The following is a 24,987-nucleotide window of genomic DNA, read 5'->3' on the forward strand; positions in this document are numbered from 1 at the left end:
TAAAGAGGCGCACGATGTACTATGCATGTGCAGCAGCAACGCTCAGGCTTTCGCATTTCTCCACTGCACATTCTGCAGTGCTCTCGGAATTTTTCAGACTGCACTCGGTTGATTACCTCTCTTTACACACGTTCTCCCGCAATTTGTGCACGCAAATCACGCCCTTTCCTGCTCATTCACGTTCAAACATTTAAAATTTTCCGCCACTAGAAGTTAGGTCTACGTCACCGGTAGTCGAGAATCACGTGACCCCATGTGGACGTCGCCATTACCCCACTCGGCTATTATGACGTCTGACTTGACTTAATTGGCTTTAATTAATTATCTAATTAAACCACATGCACCCAATCTTCTCCCGAGTGAGATTTTTTTTCATCCTCTAATGCAACCATTCTTTTTCTTATAACTCTTTTCATTCAAACGTAATCGTGATGGCAAATTCTGGTGACACGAAACTGTCGACATAGCCATACAGTGCTTACGCATTAAAAACTGAATGCGCAGCGAATGAGCACTTTGGCATGCACAACTGTCGCACCACACCCAAAAACAGGTGGCGCGAAATCGCGACAGGCCGTGACTCAGAACAGCCACAAGCGCACGATTGGCTCGCATCGCCACGAGTTCGCGTATTCCCTTTCGTAGTGCTGCTACCTTTAGAAAACTTGACGGGGCAATGCGCTTTACCCAAATTATCCAGTTTTCCAAATTAACAAGTGTCAAATTCATGTGGTTGTAATGTTGCTTCACCAGGTGTTTGATGGAAGCCCGCCACTCTTTTTAAAAACTATCGTTTTTGCGATAAAAGGTGACTTCTCCGCCAATCCTATGCAAGTGTCAGCAGACGTCATGAAAAAGGTGAGTCACGTTATTTAGTTAGTTGGTTAAGTAAATTCTAACAGTTATCTCTTTAACTATGCACTTAGTTGCTATTGAAAGTTTCTCGCTGATGATTAGTAACAGCCGCATATATATATATATATATATATTTTTTTTTTGCAATTTTGAAAACGCGAGTAGCCTTAAAGCTGCAGCGCAAGAAATATGGGCCATTTTTCGCGCATTTCGAAAATCGCGCGCTGGCTCTGAGCGTGCAGCGACGTCCATCAAACAGCGTCTTGGGGGCGCAGCGCCGAGGGCCATCCCTTTTTCTAAATTCTAAAAATAGGCGTGACTATTGCTAATGGCCAGTTGCAAATCTATAATTCCAATTAGGTGGCTATCTGTAGTATTTAAAAAGTTGTCTATTAATAAATTTAGTTAACCCTATTACTATATATTCGGACACAACTGGAGAGAAAAGCGGTCTATAACCCTTCAAAGGTGGCCCTCCAGCCAATGACATGGCCCGATTTTCATGAAGCCGCGGTTAGTCCGATTAAGGCGTTGTGAACCTCCTCTCATCTGCCACACTCTGCGTTGTCGCGCTAGAAGGTCCAAGGGGATTTTTCACGAGAATCGGTCGATTCCGTTCGCTGCGAAGGAAGTCCTTTAAGGGGCAAAAATCGTTTTTTTTTCTTGAGTTGTACCTGACTATATATTTAATGTGATTCTCCTGTTTACTACGCCCGCCATCATCAATATCTCTTTGCCGAATTATCTATCGTTTTGCCTAAAAATAAAAGCCCGTTTATTTATATAAATTAATGCCGGGGCTTCGCTGGAACACCTGGTATACAAAAAGAAAAAAAAAAAAGATTGCTTCATCGTTCACTCTCTTCTCGTTATCGATGCGTCGCTGCTGGGCTTTGGCGTCTCGATGCTGGACCTGGGCTATTAGAAATTGCGTGTAGTGCAGGGCTCCAGATTAATTTTGACCACCTGTGGTTCTTCGAAGTGCGCTAGCGCCGCGCAGCAAGTTGCCGCGTCCGCATTTCACCCCCGCTGATACGCAGCCTCTGCGACTGGGATTAAAGACACAAAATAAAGGAAGCGGTTGCTTTTTCTTCTTATACCGAACCCTTCTGGGCCGCACGATCAGTCCAGTGCTGCACACCAGTCATAAAAACGCACGTTCTGGCTTCGTTTATGACTACCCCGAGAGTATCCACAACACGGAACGTCATGCATGAAAACATTTTTATTTCTCCTCCTCTGCGCTCCCAAATACCGCAAGAAAACGTGCTTCTGGAGGGGAGCACTCGCGACTGCATCATTTCCCGACCTTTCTTTCTCCCGGCGCGAAGGAAGGGGAGACTGTAGTGAATGCGAATGGCACCCCCCCTGTATACGTGCGCTTGATTTTGACGGGAACTCCTTTGCCGGTTGTGTGTGTCCGCGACTTCCTTCCTGGTGCCGGCTTCCGGTGGCTGGTCAGCCTCGAACACAACTCGGGCAGCGCCCGTTCCTTCTGTTCGCGCATTTTCTTTGTTACTTTCTGCCGCTGCTGCCGCGGCAGGTAGCCAGGGAGTTGATAGGCGAAGGCGTGACGAAACTTTCCCCGAAATAAACACCCAGAATAAGTGGGTTAACGCCACGCTGTGAGCGCCGCGATGAAAAGAGACACTGCTCAGACGGGCGACCGCCCGTGAACCCGCCGTGACTGCCTATCGCAAGAGTAGCCCTCCCCGTTTTTCTGTTTACGGCGTGAGTGACACGTGCTTTTAGCTTCTAAGTATGCAACCGTCGCGAGCGTTGCGGCGAGGAATGACACGTTTGTGCGGAGCAGCAGAAGCGGCGGTAAAGGATTGCGCAAGTTTTGCGCAATACGTCTCTCGGAGAGGCGATCAATTGAAGTACAATTGCTGGTATTTTTCAGTGACGGCTGTCAGTGACAGTTCTGCGGGGTTTTCTTAGGGCAGCCATAATCTTATTTGTGGTAACGATCACCGAAAGTTATCACGCGACCTTGATATATTCTATGAGAATGCGCTTCGGTGGTCCCAGTATACCGGCACTCCAGAGAATATATACCCTGCGTGACCAAGTGATCATGAGGCCATGATGATGTGATAAAATGACTACGTAGGATGTTGAAGGCTGTCTGCGTGGTATACAACAACGTATGCTTGAAGAGCGCGATAGGTGCATAGGTGTTGCTCTCAAGTATACGCTTCGTGATAGCGGAAATGCACGACAGCGTTTTAATGCGTTGTGTGTGGATACCTAAAGCGCGCTGTGGAGAAGAGGATGGAGCTTTAATGTGCTATCATTAGTAGGCTCGTAATGGATAAAACCCGGCGTCATTAGTGGCTTGATTACTCGGCATAACAGAGTGAGACATTCAAGCTCAACGTCGAAGGAGAAAAATCGTTGGCTATACCGGACTTCTTTTTTCAGCTGATCATAAAATAAATAAATCCTCAAATCGAAACTTTCATTATAGTCAGTGTGAGTGGATTAGGCAACACAATCGGAGTCTCAATACGCATACTCTTTCGTATCAATCGCATTGATCGTCTGCGACTTTTTTTTTTTTTTTTTTTTTTCGGTTCCGTTTTGTTTTCCTCCGGTCAGGCCATACGTACAGTGCTCAGGCGAAGAAACGCGCTTCATTGCCCGGGAATTTTTGGTTCTGTTGTCCTCTCCGTAATGAAAGAGAGTGTGGCAGGCGAGGCACACCGACCACCAAGAGATGCATTGTTGGTGTGGTGTCTCGTTTAAGTAATCGCAGAATAGTTTTGTGAAAATTACAGGCCCGCAAGGAACAACTGAGCCTTCGCCCCCAGCGGACGTATGGGTAGGCTTGCTGACGTCGTCATGTCAGTGCAACAACAGCGGCTTAACCGCTTAACGGCCAAGATGAACGGATTCGGATAAACACGCTGCTTTCCGCAGCAGGAATTGTGGACACGTGCCTTGCACTCGCAATGCTTTCATGTCTCCTTCGTCATCTGACACAGCAGCGTCTGGTAGTCGACACTCGTGCGATAGTATTAAAGATCCGGAAAGCTGTATATTCCATCGCGCTGACACGTGAGCCCGATGCCATATATGAGTAATATTACCTATTCTTTTAGACATCTCTTAATGACCGATATTCCCCAGCTGGAGAACAGGGGACCACGCACCGTATAAAACTACTCGGATGATATGTTTTGATGGTCATGGTCGCGTTGACTGTACTTTTTCGCCATGCATTTTCCTATGCTTGTAAGCATATCAGGCACCCAGACGACCCAGATCTCAAACAACAGTTACATCTATTCTCAAAGCCTGCAAAGAATCCAATAAAATGTACAATATTTTGCCGTGTTAGTTCCGGAAGGATTGAATTTTCGCCTTGTGGTCAATTTTTTCCTAGGGTACGATTCCTCAGGGGCCTTTTCTTCCGGAGACGGTTTTTCCAGGGCCATGTATACTTTCCGGGGACGTCTTTACCTTCACCTAAGCTGAGCAACGCTCACATCGGTGCGCATTCACTTTGCCCTCCTTGACCCTGCTTTGTGCATTCTTTTTTGGGGAAGCAACAAGCTTGCATGGGGCCTCTGGCGTGTATAGCCAGCCTTGTCCCGACGAAAAAAAAAAAGCAGCTCATGCCGACAGATTGGAAACGGTCTATAATTATTTTATGTTTACCTTTGTAGTCACTGCCTACCACCCATTTTTCTTCTTTTATATTGAAGATTTCAATGACTGCTGCTACTTTACTCCTTCCATCTTTATGAAGAGCAATTGAGGCTGTCACTTACAGGAAAATGCGTGCCACTCAGCAAGATTGCCAGCAACCATTTGAAATCCTGCCTTGCGTCAAACCATAACTACCTCGCCGTTTAGAGAGGAGCCCTGCGCAACTTAAGAAGTAGGGTATTCATCAGTGATGCGCTACTTCCTACATCATCGGGCCGTAGTCGTCACAACTACAGCAAAACCGACAGATTTTTACGCGTATAAATCATTCATCCCACAGCGCAATGGACATTGAGCATGACGCAAAGTACTGTGTAGAACGAGAAAAAAAAAAGCGAATGTAAGTGATAAAAATAGAAACAGCGCAAGGGCAATGCGGCAGATTTCATGGCTGGATACCGGCAACGTTAATAGACACGGTGCATTTGCATGTGATCATATCATGATATTCGTCATGGCCTGTACAATACAGTTAGTCAGAACAGGGAGAGGCCGAACTCTGCAATGCTCACTATATATATAGCCTCGAAATTTTTCTAGCATGCCACACCAGATTAGCGTGATAAGGATCGAACGACACGCACTCGTACAAAAATTCACGAGCACAAGCATACACATGCAGCATTTTCGTTGATGCCGCAGTACCACATCACATCATTTTGCATCCCATGTGTAGGTGCGGGCTTATATAAACAAACGGACATTCCGTTCTAAATGCAGCCGCATCGTCCCTGTCTGGTAAGAAGACGCACTAGGGTCCGCTGCTTGCAGGCGCGTACCATAGCTAACAATTTTAGTTAGGCACCGGCCGCGTGGAAAACGTCAGAAGGCAATGGCATGCTCCGTTCACTGTTGTCAGCACCTGAGATTAAGTTAGCATCGCCTCCCTACCTGCCGTCGCAAGAAAAGTCTATATGACAATGCAGATAACATCAGAACTTGCGACTATTTATATGGCCCACTAACAGATCACATGTATAGGCTGTTCAGAGCGTTGCGCTGTGGATTGAAGGAAGTGGAATCTCACAGCAACCTAATGGGCAACTGTCGCCTTCAAGGGCAGCCACGCATAGAGCGACAAATCACACAGGCACAGGGTTGAATTTAGCCAGTCACTGTTCCGTTGAGCTGCCACTGCTCCGCAGCGCTCTGCTCAAGCGCTCAAAAGAGAAGAAATGGCGAGGTGGGATCTGTGATGCCAGTTCTGCGGCTATATCGACATCGGTATAGAAAGGAATGCCCAGAGAGAGAGAGAGAACGTGATAAAACATTGTGGATACGGCATGTGTCTTACCGACAAATGGTCGGCTGACGCAAGTAAAATAGATGCAATACTGAGCGACAATAGGAGAGGCAGTAATGGGCTGAATGAGGCGAATGAGGCGTGAAGAGAGCAGATGCCGTTTTCCCCTTTAGACGTGCAAACCATTAGGAACAGAATCAGTTCCACACAGAAACAAAGAAGGGGCTCAACCGGAAAAGTGATAACCCAGAGCACATCGTAACCTTTCAGTGTACACTTGTCTAGGATCGTTGAGCTGACTGTAATAGAAATTGCGGAGCGAACACTTCGAAAACAGACCTCCTGTGCTGTGTACGTATAACATTTTCTATAATCGGGAGCGTTTACCGTACGCGCGGAAGACGTTTCCGACGCGTCCGGCAGCCGCGAGGATAGGCGCGGTCCCTTCCGAACGCGAGCTGGGTCTATTTCCTCGCTTCGCGCTTGTGTAGCGTCGTTTGCTGTGCGCGCGCATTCAAGGAGTATGCGGATAGTTTGTGGAGATGAGGCGCCCGAGGCGGGCCGAAGCGTTTATCTTGGTATGGACGACGGAAAAAGCATTGGAAGCGTTTTTGCTCAGGTAACCGTCGGTCCTCCCGCCTGCGCGACAGTGTTTGTCCGATGTCTAAACACTCCGCCAGGCCCGTTTATATGCCTCGTTCTGACTGCAGGGCGGGGTCGAAACGTTCTACGGAGCAGTTATGAAAAAAAGTGCGCGCGCGCGCGCGCGCAGCTATTTTGAGAGCAGCGTTGAGAGAAGGCGCTTCCATTTCCGCGTAATGAATCGAGGCGAGGCGCCGGCAGGCGCGCGTCAAATAGCGGACGAGAATGACCGCCGCTGCAAATCGGACAGAGGGCCACAGTTCCGCGGTCCGTGCACGTTGCCGAACGCGCTGACGGGCGGGCGCGCACCGGCGAACACGAGCAGTCGTATGAGAATACGCCGTTTGGGCGGACGGGCGGTGCCGAAGATTAATCTTCCGAGAGGTCGGCCCGGGCTTCTCTAACGAGTACGCGGCCAATTATGTCGCACCTTTCAAAGCCGGGGCGATTTTTGTTGCGTCGGCATTCTTCGTCTTCAGCGACGTGCAAATTATTAATATTCTGCCATATATCACTCTAAGCTGTCCACGTGGTGATAACGGAGAGAAAGAAAGCAAAGGAGGGGGGAAGGGGGGGGGGGGGGGGACGCTTGTTGGTGCACACGACGCTGGTACCGAGAATGGCGCACTCCAATAGGTTCGAAGGATGAAAGTAAATTACAATCAGCGAGCTGAAGGTTCACAAATTCCATGCTAGTGCATCTTGTGATTACCCTCACAGCAGACCAGAGGCGGATACGTCCACCTCAAAACGATCTCAACCTCACGCAGTGATGTGAGTTGATGCGTGGTCGGCTACGTCGGAGCCCAACTTAATGCCTGGGTTTCAGGTTGAGTAACGTCGTTTTCCGTGAAGTCGTGGCTTTTCGGAGTTATTGCGGCTGAATACGGCGAGCGCTCCTTCCGAATCGGAGTTCAAGTGCCCAGCCGCGGTGTGCAGTGACACTTGCTGGTGTGTACTGTTATTCATCTCTTTAGATCAGATGCCGCGGCCTGCCCCTAGCTTGTGCGGTTTCATTGTAATGCCCCTCAAGCCCGAGCTTACAGGAAGCCCCCCGTTCGTCATGCTGTAAGGACTGCTGTTACCACATTTCATGATTTTTGTTTATAAGTTACCATTCTTTTTGTCCTTTCCTCGCATGGCATGAGTTAGGTTAGCGAGGTTCCTTGCAGAGAACAAACCTTAACCTTCACACTGGTTGCTATGCTTACTTTTGCAGGTTATGCAGAATATTATTGTGCATCATTACGCACCCCCCCCTCCTTTCCCCGCACAAGTTTGTTTAGATTTTCTGCACACTGCAGTGTAGCTTTGAACTCTACAGACGACGATGAGGAGTCATTCTCAAGGTCGCATTCTTCCTCCAGAACGGGACAGACGCATGGACGTACTAGGGCCGGGACTGTAAACTGACAGTTAGGGGCAGCTCACTGTGGGAGTAAAACCAGATGTCCCTGAGATAGACCGCGAAGGGGGGCGTGGCGTCGAGTGCAAAGCTCACGTTGCAGGCGGCGCGTGTTCGTCTCCTTTTGTCGTTACTGCCATTTGTTGAAACGCGTTCTAAAAGCCTAAACGGCTTCGCGAATGCACGCAGTGCTCGCGGGTGAAGTTGTCATAGGCGCTGTCGAATCACCGGTTTTTTTCAGTTCTGAAGAAAAACGGAATCAGCCCAAAGAAGCTAGAATCTATGCAGTTGAATAAATGTTCTTCCGGATGCTGTGGAAAAACTTAAGCATATTTAGCTGTCCTCTTACGGTGCCATGATGGGGGGTGGGGACTTGGACAGAGATTTCACTCAGGCGAATTTATAAGGGAAATTGGAGTTTGTGAGAGGCAGAACACTGTCGTCCTGGGCCAGATGTTTCACCCCTGTGTGAAATAAATTCCTGGGACTTCTAGGTCGCCACGCTTAGAAGGAAGGGGCAGAAACGAGGGAGCGATTTGATCTGTGTGTGTGTGTGTGTGTGTGTGTGTGTGTGTGTGTGTGTGTGTGTGTGTGTGTGTGTGTGTGTGTGTGTGTGTGTGTGTGTGTGTGTGTGTGTGTGTGTGTGTGTGTGTGTGTGTGTGTGTGTGTGTGTGTGTGTGTGTGTGTGTGTGTGTGTGTGTGTGTGTGTGTGTGTGTGTGTGTGTGTGCGCGCGCGCGCGCGCGCGCGTGTCGGGAGGAGGGGGAGGGGGAGCTTTTACCAGAGGCCACAGCCCACAGCACACTTCTGCCGGCAAGAAATTGCGACAGAAGTCTAGCAGCGCACCAAAGTACAGACGAGGCCTTCAAGCAGCCTCGGGATATGCAAGTTTTTCAACAAGCAGATCATTTACAAAGAGTCTGAAGCCTTACAAAACGGGATTTTCCCATTTCATGCACATTCAACAGTACATATATACACGGCATATTGAATAGCTGTGACTCTGCCATTGCTATGAAAGGCGCCATATGTAAAAGCCGACAGTAGCGTTTCAACTTTAACCCTGCATTTACAGTAGTTGCGAGCTCCTGTGGCGTAAAATTTCTCTTAATAGCGCGAACTATTAGTGCCGAAAAGGATTGAAGAAGCATGAACTGTGCAGTCCTAAATGCCATTATTATCATAACCGGTTATTATAACGGTACCGTCATCATTTTGGCTTGTTTATCTGAAAGGATATTCAACGTATGGATTTTTACAGTTTCAGGTGAGTTTTACAGACTTTCTTCTTTTGAGGGCGAGAGCTCGACCTCGACCTCAAAGTGTGAGCTTAAGGTGAGATTGATTGAGGTTGCTAGAAGTGTTTAAATAATTGAGGCGACGAAGCCTCAGGACTCAACCTAATTTAGTGTGGTTGAGTGAGGTCACCAATTTCTTTTTTTTTGTTTTTAATTTTGAGGTGAAGTCGAGATCTTTGAGGTCAAATACCCACCTCTGCAGCGGACACAAGTGCATAAATGTCATGAATTAACCAGGCCACATTGTTATGTCTATTCGGCTCTTGTCCCTTGCTTCTGCGCTTGTCCCTTCATGGAAGGTAGCTCAAAATTGTCCTCTGTACTGTGGTAAATATTTTCATAAGCGTACTCTACTGGAGCCAGTTTAGTTGCTTTTTTCTCGTCGACCTACCCGGCATCACCTTGCTACCGCCAAGTCATTAGGAATGTCAGCAGAGTGGCGTCATTAACCTGGCGGAAGCAATGGGCGCGAGCTCCAGCCAAGAATCAACTGTCTCCATTTATTGCGCGAAAATTCAAAGAAAGTTGCTCAGTTACGTTTGTGAAAATGTGGTTATGCTAAGGTGTATGTTACAGAGAAATATATTGCCCCAAGGTAAAGCTTAAAAACCATGCCACAAATTGACCGATTTTCTCTTGCAGTGATTCAATTTGAAGTCACACTTAAGCACATGAATGAAGACATTATTCTAGAACCTACACGCCTTGATCGCGGGGGACGAAAAGCGCTAAGAGATATGATTTTGGATAAAATGTAAATTATTGTCCTGCAGATGTGCTGCGCCCGAGTATGCGGCTCTAAGCGAAAGAAAAAAAAAAAGAAAACATCTTACAACGATTGCTTGAAACGCATTGCAGCTTTTCTGCATATAATTTGGGAATCCAATGACAACATAGACGATGTCATCAAATTAGCAGCTCAAATATTGCTTTGAACCGGGTTATTTTCTCTTGCTTAAAATATCGGTAACTGAATATCAATACACGCAACTTTTCGCTCTTGAGTACATTGGTATACAGCCCACGTATAGGACATTTGTAAAATGAGATGCTAGGCTATACGCACGGTGGCTTATAGCCCCTCCTGGCGCGCCGAAAGCCATACTTGCAGCACAGTGCATATAACAACACACATATGATATGAAGGCCAAAGCCGGTACAAGAGTTCTATGGCGAGCGCATTTCATTACTATACATGATTGCAGAAGTGATAGGCTGCACCGTCCTTTGAAGCCTTCACAGAATGACTACGTAACGGATACTGCGTCGTAGCACGCCGTAGAAGAATGCGCCGCCTAGGAGTGCCCATTACTGTCCGGGGAGAAGAGATGACTCCATTCGATGCTGTCCTGCTACTTCCGCAGAACCAATGGGATACGTAATAACGCTGCGTGGTCCGCCCGCTCCCGCACAGTCCGGAACGGGGTGCCGGGTGCGCGCGCACGCAGTGATTTGGGCTAGACAGCAGGAAGCCGCGCGCGTCCGCATTCGCGCGAACGAAACGAGCGGGACGAAGAAAACGGTGGCCAGAAAACTCTACGGAACGTCAGGCCGTCACCGCCACGCGTGATCGGAGCGACGAACCCGTGACACTTCCGTTCCGACGCGAATCGCTGCTCGGGGACGTAGTAAATTCGCGTCCGCGAAAGTGCACACTTCCGGCGGGCATACGGCGCAGGAGATGCCCTTCAGTGTATTTTGACGCTGTCGGTAGCGCTCCGGGCGTCTCTCTCCACCGGCAGGCCATGCGCGTACGGAGCGTTTCGAGCCAGAGCCGCCTAGTTGGAGCCCGTACAAGCCATGTACCGGCTACACAGCACGCTCGCTCTCATTCCTCGGGATCGCTGTGTCCCGTGGCTGTTTTTTCACCGCGCGCTCGTTTGCATCGCGGCTGACCGGAAGCTGTTCTTCAGGAAGCGGGGCATTAGAGACGCTTGCGCTCAATCGCAACTCCTCCTCTCTCGGTCACTTTTTCTCATTCCATTTTTCTCCTCCTTGCGCGAAGGAGCGTTGCTCGCGCGAATCGGGCCGTTGCATGGGAAAACATTGATCTCGTCCCCCGACGGCGCCGGCAAGCGTTGGTTAGGTCGAGGCGTCCTGGATGTGTTTGCTGGCCTCCGGATTCGGGGTCGAGGAGTCCACCACGGAAACGCTTATGCGCCACGATGCGTGCATTCCCAATTAGCGGCACCCAGCCCTCTGGAGAGATCACAAGAAAAAGACCGAACGCAATGGGAAAGGGCCGAGGGTGGGGTGTAAATGAGCCAGGCCGAGAAGACATAGGACTTCGAGGGGAACTCCAATGATTCAAAAGAAATTGTAGGGGACTAGGTCATTCACGTCTTCCAGCAAGCAGTATAGCGCATATGGCAGCCTAACACAGAAGAGGGGATGGACATGGGACCTGCGCCAACTTTCATCTGGCTTTATTTTGCTGTCCAGGCAAGCAAAATAAGCCGAAACAACAAGATATTCGCAATAGGAGCTCACGTAAGCGATGCCCATTTACGCAAACCGCTCAATATACATCATCTCAGGAGCGCCACAGACGTATCTTTGTCGCCAGTTACTCCCCAGCTTTCTCTTATGAAACGTTTCCAACACTTCCCTTTCTTTACTATCCCACTTTGTGCGGTAATTTTTAATTCATATAATCGTGGCTCACACCTTCAACAGTGGACGCAATGATTAGGTAAATGCTTCTCTCTTTTTCAAATAAGGAGGGAAAAGGCACCGCTGCGTGGTCGTTAATGCAACGCCTCGTCTTGCCTATGCAGACCTTCCCGCAAGCCAATGGGAGGAACAAAATGCCCCAATAAACACACGCCCAGCCGGGTATGAAATCAACATCTTGATCTTGCAGTGCGAAATCAAAGCTCTATTGACAAAACGCTCTCGCTGACAGCTCTAACCATGCGTCAACTTACTGCCACGAATATATAGATAATAGGGTACTTTTCTGTATGTATAGTATGTATAGTCGCAGTAAGGCTTGCTACGAAAAGGAAAAGTTCTGCTGCAGTAATGAGGGTTGCTGCGGCAGTTTCTCATGTCAATCTCTGCAGAATCGGCTGATACAGTTGGGCACAGCTCAAGAAACAAGTGCCAGATTTCCCTCGAAGTTGGCCCTTCAGCCGATGGCGCCGCCCGATTTCCATGATGCCATTGTTAATCCGATTGAGCCTTTGCGAACGCCTTTCGTCTGCTACGCCCTATACTGTCAAGCTAGAATGTCTACGCGCTTGATGGGCAAAAGCCGCCCCTTTTCCTCAGTTGTATCGGACTATATAGAGCTTGCGACGTGCGTTTCAAGAACTCTTTGTTGGGATCGCCCGAAACATCGCCAGTTCGTGTAAGTAATTTATGACTATAAACAATGCACGTTGGCACGGTATTTAACTGCGCAAAGTGTTACATGACTTTGCACGCATGCACACAGTGTCGCGTAGCACAATGCCAGAATGACGCATGCTGAACGATGGCGCGGACCACGCAAGGAAAAAGTGTCGTATCGTAGGCTCCAGTATGAATGGCGGTGCTGACCAGTGGCAAACTAGCTGAACAATCATACCCATCTGATTAAATGAGGCAATAAATGTCGTTTATAAGAAAATTAATTGCGAAAAGAGCCGCTGCAGCTAGCGCAACAAACGCAGGCCTCAGTATCCAAGCGTATCGTTGCCTCTGGCATGCGGCTAAGCGACGCTCCGACAATATGCATTTGTTATGTCAAATGAAGGGCTCAAGACCTTACTGATAGTTGCAGGTAGAAATGCTTGCTGCCAAACATACGCTTCCACGAAGATGCCGCTGAACTAAAAATAGCGCACGACGTCGCCGCCTTTAACGTACAACACCATCTCAAAGGCGATCGCTCGGGCCACTTTTGGATTCTTTCCCTTCTTCCTGCCTGACTGACTGCACACACGCGGGTGGTGCTTCTGCTTTTGGCGCCCGCGCAAAAGCGAGCCCTCTTTTTTTCTTTCGACGATCGAAACAGATGCGTCGCGCAGTTCGTGATCCGCATTTGAGAACCGGTGGTGACACACACGAGCACGTTTCGAATGCCCGGGAAGAGGGATAGGCTCGGGATTAGCCAGTGCCAAAGCTCGCCTCTGCTGTCCAGTTTTGGGGGAAGGGGGCTTCCTGCCGCCCAGTCGGCTGCGCACGCTCCTTTTGTTTTCTGGTAAGCACTACAGCTGTTACCGGCGCAAGTGGAGCATTGGGCCAAGCGAAATGAAACGGCGCGGAAAAGAGAGTGTGGGTCCGGCATGCGCGCCGTGCTTCCTCTTCTGCCCGCGTGCGCGGACTGCGCGGCTTCGCCCGAGACGTGCTTCGCGCTACTCGCTGAAAACTCGGGCGCACCGGGTGCTGGGAAACGGATTCACAGGCGCCGCATAAAAGAGCCCGACAAACGGGGGGATTAAGCCGAGAGACGCGTGCGTGCGGCGAAGCCGTATTCTCGGGAAGCCGTCGAAAGCGGCCGAAGGGGCTGCGTCGTGGTGGGAACCTGTTTCGTATATAGCTCCAGCTACCGAGTACGAAACAGAAGGCGCGAAAAAGTGAAACGCAGAATCGAATTGCGTTTTAATTTGTAGGGATAGCGGAAGAGATGAAAGTTTGGTTTGGTTTGGTTTGCGGGGTCCCAAAGTGACTCAGACAGTGAGAGACGCAGATGGAAGTTTGCCTGCAACGAGATATTACCATGTTCTAGTGACAAGTGCGCTACTTTCATTAAAAACTATGGCAATTCTAGCAAGCAAACTGCGGAGCGGCGAAACTTTTTACGTGAGGATTCTTGAGGTTACACCGCTGTTCAGTTCGAAACAGCGATCACAAGTTCTTTTTCGGATGCCAGGCTTGAATGGAACCGCGGGAAGATTTTTAAATTAATTTTTTTCATCGAGAAATGGGTCTTTTGCTGCCAAAAAAAAAATAGCAACGTATGCAGAAACTAAGACCCTTGGAATATATTTTACAAAGGATAAAAATTGGACAGGGTCGTCCTGGTCTTCCTTTCAAACTATACGTGGAGCGGCCATGGAACAGACAGTAATGCTGCCGTCCTGTAGATGAGCGCGAGTACTATCCATACAACGAAGGATGCCTTTTAGAGGAGGCGAAAACCAAAAACGTCCGTGTTATTCATGCACTACCTTCGGTTCAGTTGCCCATACTACGTTCACGTTCGTCAAGCAATAAAACATCGGAAACGCAACTCGCTGAGCTCTGTGTCAGGCAGCACAGACACCAACTGTGCAGATTCTTTTAGCGGATTGGAATTTTCGTAGTCACCACAGGGAAAACCGTCTCAAGAACAAAGCAGCAAATGTCCTTCAGACAAGGCTCTTCAACACCGTCATTTGGCAACGATGTCGCTGCCAGAGGTCCTCGCGCACGCCATGGTTCTTTCCCAAGGCAAACGCAAGGTGTGCGCGAGACGGGTATGATGAGAATACTTTGAACCGCTTGACTTGGGGCAAACGCTTGACTCAAATGGCTATGTGCCTCTGTCCGAAACACTTTGGAACGGCGTGCTAAGGGAACCCTCGAGAGGATCATGCGTTAGCTGGCTGTGTTTCTCATCGATGATTTGAGTTAACGAGACCGAAATGCAACCTGTAGAGCTCAGGTAGCGCGCACGGAACAAGTAGACGAGGTGCTATAAGAGCCGATGCGAAGCTGCATAATGCAGTGTGCCACTGCTATACCCGGGGCGGCCCCCGCCGCGCGTGGAGGCCGGAAGAAAGCGCGCGGCACCTCTTCCGCTTTGTCCCAAGCGTCGTTAAAGCGCTGACCTTTCGTAAAACTGGGCTGAGAGCTGCCGACTGCCGCTTACGCAATTTAAGCAACGGGCTTGGTCGTAAAGGCTCTATCCCTTTCCCCGCTTTCACTTTCGAGCTCCCCTGCAGGACTGGCGAGCCTTTCGGCCGATTTCCGGAATTGTGTAACCCAGCTACCCGAGAATACGTCGAGATGCCTACGGCAGATATAATGCGTGCGGAACGCACATTAGACAAGGAGGGAAGAAAATAGAACGAGCGTGCAAGCGCCATTTAGGCTCGCCAGTGTCCCTTGGAAAGCGGGGGTACGGCACTGGCCTGCTCACATCAAAGCAGAGAGCAGCCAGCTTAAGACGTAAACGCCGGGACATACTAATACTCTCTGAGATAAGATCGCCCGCACAGTCTGTGAGCTAGTGTTTTAGGTATAACCTCCCTCGCTCGATATGTGTTGGAAAAATGAATGAAATGATCCGTGTTAATATTGCTTAGGACAAATAACTGGAGGACGTTTGCTGTTAGCAGATTTGCCGCAAGGGGGCTTTCCAAGGTAGGCATCCAGCGTGAAAGGGTTACACGGATGAAAATACCCCCCCCCCCCCCCACACACACACACACACACACACTTTTTCAGACCAATTGAAACAGGCCTCTCGAAGGAATTGGGCAGGCTGCAAGCAAAAGGGAAGCAGGCGTCCCTATTCATTAAAATATCTCAAGCTACACACAACCTGTCTCATGAAAACTGTGCGAGCACAAAAGACCGAAGAAAAAAAAAGTGCGATTCCTCATGAACATTTACGCAGTTGCTCTCGGATGTATCAGTGGTCATTTGGCAGAGAAGACAATACACGCCCAGCCACGAATGCCATCGAGGACGCATTGCGCCGGTGCGGAATTCTAGACGGCCCTCCCATGTCTCCTTCTCACGAACCTCCCAAGAACACCAGCCGGCCATTATCCGCCCAGCGTAACCGTGAAGCATGGACGCAGAAGCTACAGCGTCCAGCCCTTCCTGCCGACGGCCAGGTTACTCGTCACGCATCGGGCGTGATCCCAAACGAGCGAGGTCAGCGTCGTGGCCGCGGCCTTTGTCGATGCCTGGCTCGTTTATCTCTTTACCCAGCTGATCGCCGAAGCCGGTGGTGCTCCTCGATAAAGACGTGGGCGCCGTCTTGCAACTTGGGTTAGAACGGCCAAGCCGCTCAATGGTCGGGTCCAACGTAGCAGCCGCCACCGGAGGTGGCCCACATTTCGATCTGCCGTTTGTTGCCTTCGGCCGCGCCAAGGAGGAAGTCATTGTGAATGGAAATTCCTTTCCTGGAACGCTCCAAAACGCCAAAAAGTGGGTTGCCTTACGTAACGATTGTCTAAATCGTTGAGAGGGCGCCCTCCTCCGGGCTTAGCCGCGTTTCGGCCCTCCTCTTTAGAGGCCATCTCGTCCTACCGAGCAGAGGGCACTCGCTAGCTGCCTGTGAAAACGAATGTGCACGTGCGTGTGCTGCCCACGAAATTGATCAGGCAACGGTGCGCGCTCCGCCACAAGAATGCGACGGACTCCACTGACCGCGCTCGAAAAACTGGAGCGCTAACGTTGCCAAGAAGTTTGCTAAGGGTGCGTGACCAATTGCAGATGGTCAGGGGAAAGTGAGTAACCGGAAGTAGTGCGCGTTGAAAGCACCCCGTTTTAAATGTGGTTGCTCATACTTTGTGTGCGGTGTTTGCGAATACGTACGTCACAAAAACCTCCTGTTGCCCCTCCTTCACCTCCCCGTCAACAACTTCGACACAAACGCGTTGTTTGTCGGCCGTGAGAAGTTCGCAAAATAACGCAAAAGGAAAATAGAATGAAATGCACAGCACTGAATCATTCTTTGACGTAGAACTTCCATATCAACCATGTTTCCGAACGCCGTTGGCGTGTGCTCAACAATGACATCGACAAGAATGTAAACAATAGGTCATAAAGGATTATATTGAAATTTGACTTCCTGTTGTGCGTCAAAATCATGATCGTTAGCCGTTAGAATGAATGCGCAAACGCATCATTATGAAAAATATTCAAAATTTCTATAGCGACGCGGAATTGAAAGACGACTTATAAGAGCATTTTTTTGCAATGCTTTCATTATGACGCGGTCAAAATCTGTCGTCATGCTTCCCTGGAGCTTCTAGCAGATTTTCCATGCTGCTTTGCAAGTAGAATTATAAATGTGGCTTAAAATTAGTTATAGAAGGAGAGGAGTAGCTGCAACTGTATCAGATTAGGACAACTAACCTACCTTCCACTTCATGCAGGATATTCACTTCTGGCAAGCACACGATCGATATGTCACATTAGGCTTTAGAGGGCAATCATATATAGAGCCACCACTTGACAACTATCCCCCCGGGTCGGCGACAGTTACTAACCACGGCTTCTAGCCTCTCCCCTTGGTATGTCGAGCGCTTTTCGTTTTTTTACTTTTGCAGTGCGTAAGAACAAAAGTAACAGTTTCCGTTTTCAAGGCAAAGATTTTGCCTCACTTTACGCGCTGCGTCTGGTCCCCTATCTTCGCACTAATCTCAGCTATTTCCAGCGGTGCGTGAAGCTCTGTCTCTCTTTTTGGCTAAATACCTGCAATGCCAACGAGCGCAGTCCAGAGAGGCTCGTGCGGGCGCACTCTCCCGCCTTTTCGCTTTCATGGCCCAGGGAGAGGAGAAGCGAAGAAACCATTCGTCTCGCACGCATTGTGGCCAAGCGACTGCGCTTCATCACCATTTCACGCTGCCTCGCGCATTCCTGCCTATGTCCATCAAAGCGTAGCGGAACATCAGATATTTAATGGATAGCGCGAACACTCTTTGCCCCCCCCCCCCCCTCTTTTTAGCAGAAAAGAGTAAATAGGAAATGAGAGCGCTAAAGCGATACGAAATTACCGGCAAGGAACTCTGCGCGCATGCAAACGTTTCATGAGGAAAATAAAGACGCAGCAACCGAGCATTCTCAGTGGTCACCCAAATCGCGCTATGAATAATAATAATAATAATAATAATAATAATAATAATAATAATAATAATAATAATAATAATAATAATAATAATAATAATAATAATAATAATAATAATAATAATAAATAGTTGGTCAAAGGAAATGACTGCGCAGTAATTGTCTTACTCAAGATGGATACCTCAGCCGTGTTCTAAAGAAGTGATGATGGAGTCGGTGAAAGGAGGAAGAAAGAAGTGCCTTGGCAGAGAACTCTACATTAATTCCGATCATCTGGCATTTGGCATGTGGAGGCTGAAAAAAAAAAAAAAACTGAAAATATTTTATGGCAACAAACTTCTCTCTCTCTCTCTCTCTCTCTCTTTTTTTTTAGCGGGAAAAAAAGTCAAAGAAACAGCAAATTTCCTAATGAGATTTTAACGTTTCATGAGCGCTTGCTTTCAGTTTGTTTATTTATTTTTTCTTTAATAACCACTACAGCATTCTCCGACAAAAGAGTAGATAGCAAGTGTTACAATAATTTAGATTACATCAATTCTTTATCCAGCACCTGACGTCCCAGAGCTACATCGGCGACGAGCGACGCTGTAGGGGAGGGCTGCGAATAATTTAGATTACATCAATTCTTTAACCAGCACCGAGATCCCAGATCACACGGGTGTCTTGCATATCGCCTCTAAGGAAACGCGACCTCCGCGGCCGCGATCGAAACCCGGTACCCTGGTTGAATTATCGTGCGCCCATGCCATTGACTGCAATGAGAGCGTCTCTCGGACGTTCGTACTGCGCGGAAGTGGGCTGCAGGCAGGTCATACAAATGCTCCAGGCTGAACACAAGTCAGAATTAATGATTTACTTCGATCATGGCTTAAGTCGAACAAAATAGCATAGTGTGCTGCCACGCAATGAATACGGCACAGAAGTCCACAGATACTTTTGAACGCGTAAGCTGCTTTATCCAATACAAGCTTTCTCGCAGGCAACATTGGTTGTTGTTTAGGTTCCTTTCAGGAAAGTTGTATAATAATTCGATGCGAGATATATTCGAGATGACATCTAATGAGCTTTAGAAGAAGCCAGATGGAAACTTCGACTTGTACGACTGCGCAGTCTTGCCATGTGTACATTAACAGAGCAAACATGAGAAAGATTGCCCTCGTGATGTATGAAAAATCGGTTAGTGATTAGAAAGGTACCACCGTGGTTTAACGTCTTTAGGCACTTTCTGCGCGTGAAACGGCCACCGGTGGAAAAAGCGAGCAGTGTGCGAGTATTGTAACGTTTCACGCGGATCTCCCAATGCAACGTGTTTGACCAGGCATCTGTTGTCGTATAAGAGATTTCGGCTGGACATCAAAGAAATTTACTTCAACGAAACAAACGTCAAGCATCAGAGTTGCTTATCTTCACGGTCATCAAGTAAAAAAATTGAGGCGCTATTTTGCAGAGGCGAAGAACAATACCCGCTACTGTAACAGATCAAGGGTGCTGAGTCTTTTGTGCACTGTATACCACTTCGCAGCTGCAAAGCCAAATTTACTCTAGCCCATTTAAAGCTTCTCTCTACCTTCTCAATGGAACTTTGCTCGGCTCGAAACATACGCGAGTGAAGCATCATATAGAGCAGATATAAAAAAATGCTTCCTGTTGGACTCTTTTGACAACGTACAGACTAGTATCATTTGCGAGGCACTGTGTGGCTGTGCTAGAACTATTACTCTGTTGATCAGTAGAAACAGTGAAGACTCGTCGCACTGTGATGTATGTTGCTAGCATGATGTGCAAAGTGACTGAAATGCCCGGAAGCGATGAGGTATGGGCATTAGTCACGGGCAGCAATCAGACAGTGGTACTGCTGCAAGTAATAATCCCATGTTACATGCATTCGATATTCGGCGGAGGGTCTAAGCTTGCTTATGAATGATCTCATAAAGAAAGGACATATGATTCTTATACTTTTTTTTTAGCGAATTGATCTATGATTTTCTAAGTTCTACGCATGCGTTTCATTTTTTTTCCAAAATTTTTCCTGAAAAAAAAAAAAAGAAAACCCTATAACAAACATTATTATTTTCCCAAACCATTAAAAACTTCCGGTAATTTTTCATCTCTAGCACCGAGATCTCAAAGCAAACGGGCGCCTTTTGGATTTCTCCTCCATCAAAACGCGGCCACCGTGGCCGCGTTTCATTCCGAGCGTCCTGGTGTTGAGCGGGCGAACGCCAATACCACTATACTGAGCCACCGCGGCGGGTGATCCTCTTGTTCGGAGGTACGCCAAATCATTTAGGAGCGCCGTGAATTGGGGAGTCACTGATTGCTTTGGGCTCGGGGAAGTTATTTATAATCCACAAAAGTTTAATATGCGCGATAATTATCGCATTTCGCTTTCGCCGAAACGTGGCCGTCCCGAGCGGAAATCAGGCCCGCTTCTTCGTGCTCTGCAGTGGGATGAGAAAGCCACTGAGAGGGATCGAAGGGCAATGCAGCGAAGGTCTATACAGCACTCATTGGAAGAAAGGAAAAACGTCTGCCGTTTTCTTTAGCTCTAGGCACGTTTCTAGTCCGTAATGAGGACAGGGTGCAGCACAACACGAAGAGAACAAGGGACTAATGGAGGAGACAAGTGCAAGATCTTATCCGCGTCTCCTCATTTCGTCTGTCGTTTCTTCACCGTTGCGGTACACTCCCGCCTCTAGAGCGCGGCTGCAGTTTCGGCAGATTCCACATTGCATGAAACGGAGCCGTGTATACGGCGCGGATATGGCTAGCCGTTGCTGCAGGGGGCCTCGTTTTCCCCGCAATCAGAAATCTTAAGCTTCAGAGCGAGGACCACTATAAAAAAAAAAAAATAGCAAGCATTTGCGTCAAATCACTAGATGTGCTCGTAGCCAACGCCTGTGGCCCACGTGGAGGCAAGCAGCACGAGCGCATCCATTTAGTCAGCGTTAGAAACGCGAGCAGCAACTCGTTATCGGAACTCAAATTGCCGCCATCGTTTGCGGGCTGGATGCTACAGTACCACGCGTTTGTATGGACCACCCAGCGCCTTAGAACGGGGACAGGTGGGCTAGACGGTGCAGAAACACGTGAACGTACGCGAGCGCTCCTGAAATAACGGCAGCGCTCAGAAGCAATTGATTGCACGCTCACATGAGTACGCGCAACGCCTCGACGCTTTGTATTCATCCATTTTCGTTGAGCGCTGAAGGAGTGCCGCTTTTTCCCGTACTATTCATCACGGAGAGAAAAGCGCGCGTCTCAGTCGCGCTAAGGAGCGGTCCGCGAACGAAAGTCAGTGGCATAGCAAGTCACTTCCTAGCTAGGACGAGGGAAGAGAAACGGTGACTAAAAGAGCGCAGGTGAAGGTACTCATCCGTCGTTAGAGACGAGACTGCCATGGAGCAATCACGCTCTGCTAGCACGCGCTCGTTCCTTTTCTCTCTCACTCTCACTCAGTCCTGTTTTACTCCTCCTTTTGCGCAAACGCCATCAGTCGCCGACCGCAGGCTCATCCGTGAGAATTCGAGATAGTAAAGCTGCCTAGGTACCGACAAGTTTCGAACATATAAACGTTTTCATCTGGTATAATATACGGAGCACGTGTAGCAGTTTTTGTTCAGGTAAGTTTTGGGCAATGCAGGAAAAAATGCAACAAAATTTTCGGTATAAGGTTCGCGGGCTATACACGCCTAAACGCTGAAATTGCACGGCTTGTGGACTATACAGCATTTTTATTTTTGTCGAAGACGGCATAACATTATCGGCGCCTATTCTGTTACAAGGTGTTTCGGCACTTTCGTTATGCGTGCGCGCAGCTTTTTACGCGCTAATTGAACACCTTGCTCCTGCAGGCTGTGGAACGGATGCGGAAAGCTATAGGAGAATTATCTTTCGAGAAAAATTCAACAATGTGTACTATACAGCGGGCGCGGTCTATAATACCGGAAATCGCGGTACTTAATTATATGACGTCCTTTATTGAGCAGCACATTGTGGGCTTGTTTCGAGATATTACAGTGCAGTGGATCATTGTACAAATTTGCCAGATCATCATAATATAGTTGTCTCGAGGGAAATTATAAGAGTTAGTATTTCATAAACAATAAAAACTGCGAAAGAATATTTCCAGCCGCCGCAGAGAAAATTCGATCTGAGTTCGTAGGCCCAATAAGAAGTTTCTAAACTCAATTACCACTATGTCAATATTTTCTATCGAACAGAAAAGAAGTAGCCTGTGAACAGTTCCATGGAACAGCGTTATGCAGAGATCATACTCGGGAAAGTACTGCTTGGCTGAAGCAACGTTTCGCGAAACAGAGAAATAAAAATAATAGCCAGAGTAAGTGATTTGCCTCTGGAGGAAGAAGGATGTATATTTACACAATTGAATCCAAGACTGCACAAGCGCTGAAAACGCAGCGAATCGGAAAAGAAAGGAAGCGTTTCTCATGCAAGACACTCGCAAGCGCGCAGACTTTTGTTTAAACCATCAGCGAAGCAAAAGCCTGCGTGCGCTGCCATAGACATAGGTTGCCTCCGCTAATTGTCTTGGTCGTATACAAGGAGAAACATGCGGTTGGTACGAACATTTTTCATATCTCATTTCACGCATTATCACGCAGGGAAGCACCCGGCATTGAATACCTTGCTTCATTTTGTTCTTAAAAAATTAAAAAAAAAAAAAAGGCTGGAGGGAAGGAAACATATTGCCTATTAGCAAAGCAGCGGCATTTTTTTTTTTTTCATACATGCCAAAAGTAGCTGTCAGGACGTCATGAGCAGATACCAGCCTTTAATGCGCTGTATTATGCCAACGTTTAGGACACGATCAACGGGCAAATGTTTCTGGCATTGCACAGTATCGCACAGCTAAACGAAACGACAAGTTTCATGGCACGACCTTCTCGTTTACTGCTTCGATGCCACCCACCGTGACCCTGCCCAGAAGGTGACACGAGGCAAAAAAATAAATAAATAATAAACTAGCACAGCACTCCGTCACGACTGAAGCGCGCACGCTCTACTCACTACGTATGGCCCAGGGCTCCATGCGCCTCAGCGCCAGCATGGTCTTGACGAGCGAAGCCGAACACTCGCTACTGATGTTGGGGTCCGAGCCGAACTGGGTGAACACCGGCAGGCCGAGCTTGAAGGCCTGCGACACGGCCTCGGCCACCATGGGCTCGATGTCCTCTACCGTGGATGTCTCGGCCGAAGAAGGAGCGGCCGTGCTGACGGCGGCCGCCTGTTCGTCGGCCCAGGATGGAGAGGCCACCAGGCAAGACGCGACAAACGCGACCAACGCGATCACGACCGATGGGGACCGAGGAACCATCGCGCGTCACTGCTGTCTCGCGATTCTCCGTGTGCCGCCGAAATATCCGAGGACGCACTGCTCGCGGGCCGCCACGAGAAAGGGGCTTTTGACCGGCAAGAAAGGAGTGCGCGCCACTCCTCGCCTCCCCCACCCCCCCACCCTTAAATCTTCGGCGGGGTGAAAGTGGAAGGAGAGGCGGCCGTCTGGCAAGGAGAGTACTTCGCTCTTTTCCCTTGGAACTGCAGAAGAGAGAAAGGGACCACCCGAAACCCCAAGTGCGCCCGAACTGGACCAGTCTCTCTTATTGTTTCCCCCTCATCCTTGTCCTGTTTTGTTTCTCGCGCGCTGTCTTGTATGCATATTTAGATTTCGGGGAAGTCAACAGGCAAGTGCTGCAAATGAACTAAGTGCCCCTTAGGAGAGGCACTGATGAAGACGCAGTGTTTGTGCCGTCTGCGTGTACAGGCCTTCTCTCGGGGCAGTTATGTTTGAAGACCACTGTAATAGCCGTCCTTTCAGAAAAGGAAAAGACGGTACGCATTCGGTGCATGTTTCGATTTGTCTATTCTTATTTTTTTTTTTTTTGGCATTCAGTACCGCTTGCGAAGTCAGCGCGTTTCAACCCTCTTAGCATTCTTTGTTAATGCTCAATGTCAACAATCTACATTTTGTTAGCGTTCATTGTTCACGTGCACAGAGAATATAAGCCCGTACAGTGTACTCTCGCGAGCAAACTCCTACGCACCATTGGTGCTGGTGAGGGCTTCGGTTTTATCGCAGCCAATGGCAGAAATGGACGAGTGTACTGCGCTGTTTACGGATGCTGAGGCTTCACTGCCCAGTTTCGGCGTACGTGTATACCTAACGAAGAAATCAGACATTTTAGCAGCGTCTACGGCCCGGTAATATTCGTTCGCGCCTGCAGTCATCTATATGCTACGTGAACGCTTTGTCCTCCTGTAAAATGCAAGGCCTTTCTTCTTCCAAATATTTCTTTTTTATCTTTCACGTATAATAATGTGAAAGGTGCCATATAATGACGTGTATAATGTTGTAGCCCATGCTAGATTCCAGTACACACTCTGTTGCCTCCTTCTTTATGTATTCTAGAAGTGTGTGATGAGAGGCACGTTGGTAAGGCATTTTTAAGACATAAAACTACGCAAGAGACAGGACACAAGATGCAGACAAAGATGCAGACAGGACTACGCTCGTCCTGTCTGCATCTTTTCTGTGTCCTGTCTCCTGCGTAGTTTTATGTCTTCAGAACTCCTCTTTCATGTCCACTCATTACTGGAAATTTGTAGAAGTGAGCGAACAGTAGAACTTGAAAACAAAATAACGCGTGTTTCGTCACTTGGCATTTACTGTTTTCGAATAGTATGTCGCATTATCCATTTACTGTCATTGGGGTAACCGATGCCGAAGCTATCTGAACGGACTCAATTACTAAGTAGAGCGAATCATTACTAAACTCATAAATATCAGTCATCAGGAATGTTTTACCGGTGGAAGTTTATAACCTTATACCAGGGGAAACGACCTTGGTCAGAACAATGTCGTAAAGCGCCGCAGAACAAGCATCCAGGCTTTCAGGACTTGAACCTTCATTCTCATAAAATTGTAGGAGGCGCGACGGCTCTGCACAACGCAGCGAGAAGATTTGTAAGCCTAACAACTACTTCCACATGATGACATTTAGTGCAAAGACAAGATACTCATCACATAACTCTGGTAATG

The 24,987-nt window shown here is 48.3% G+C and overlaps 1 pseudogene; it reads right to left on the bottom strand.

Annotated features, from left to right (window-relative positions):
- Positions 1 to 24,987, bottom strand: part of LOC146204797 (nose resistant to fluoxetine protein 6-like) — a 90,142-nt pseudogene that overhangs the window by 63,684 nt on the left and 1,471 nt on the right.

The sequence above is a fragment of the Amblyomma maculatum genome, chromosome 1, assembly GCF_055883805.1.
Source record: "Amblyomma maculatum isolate TAMU_Amacu chromosome 1, ASM5588380v1, whole genome shotgun sequence".
NCBI lineage: Eukaryota > Metazoa > Arthropoda > Arachnida > Ixodida > Ixodidae > Amblyomma > Amblyomma maculatum.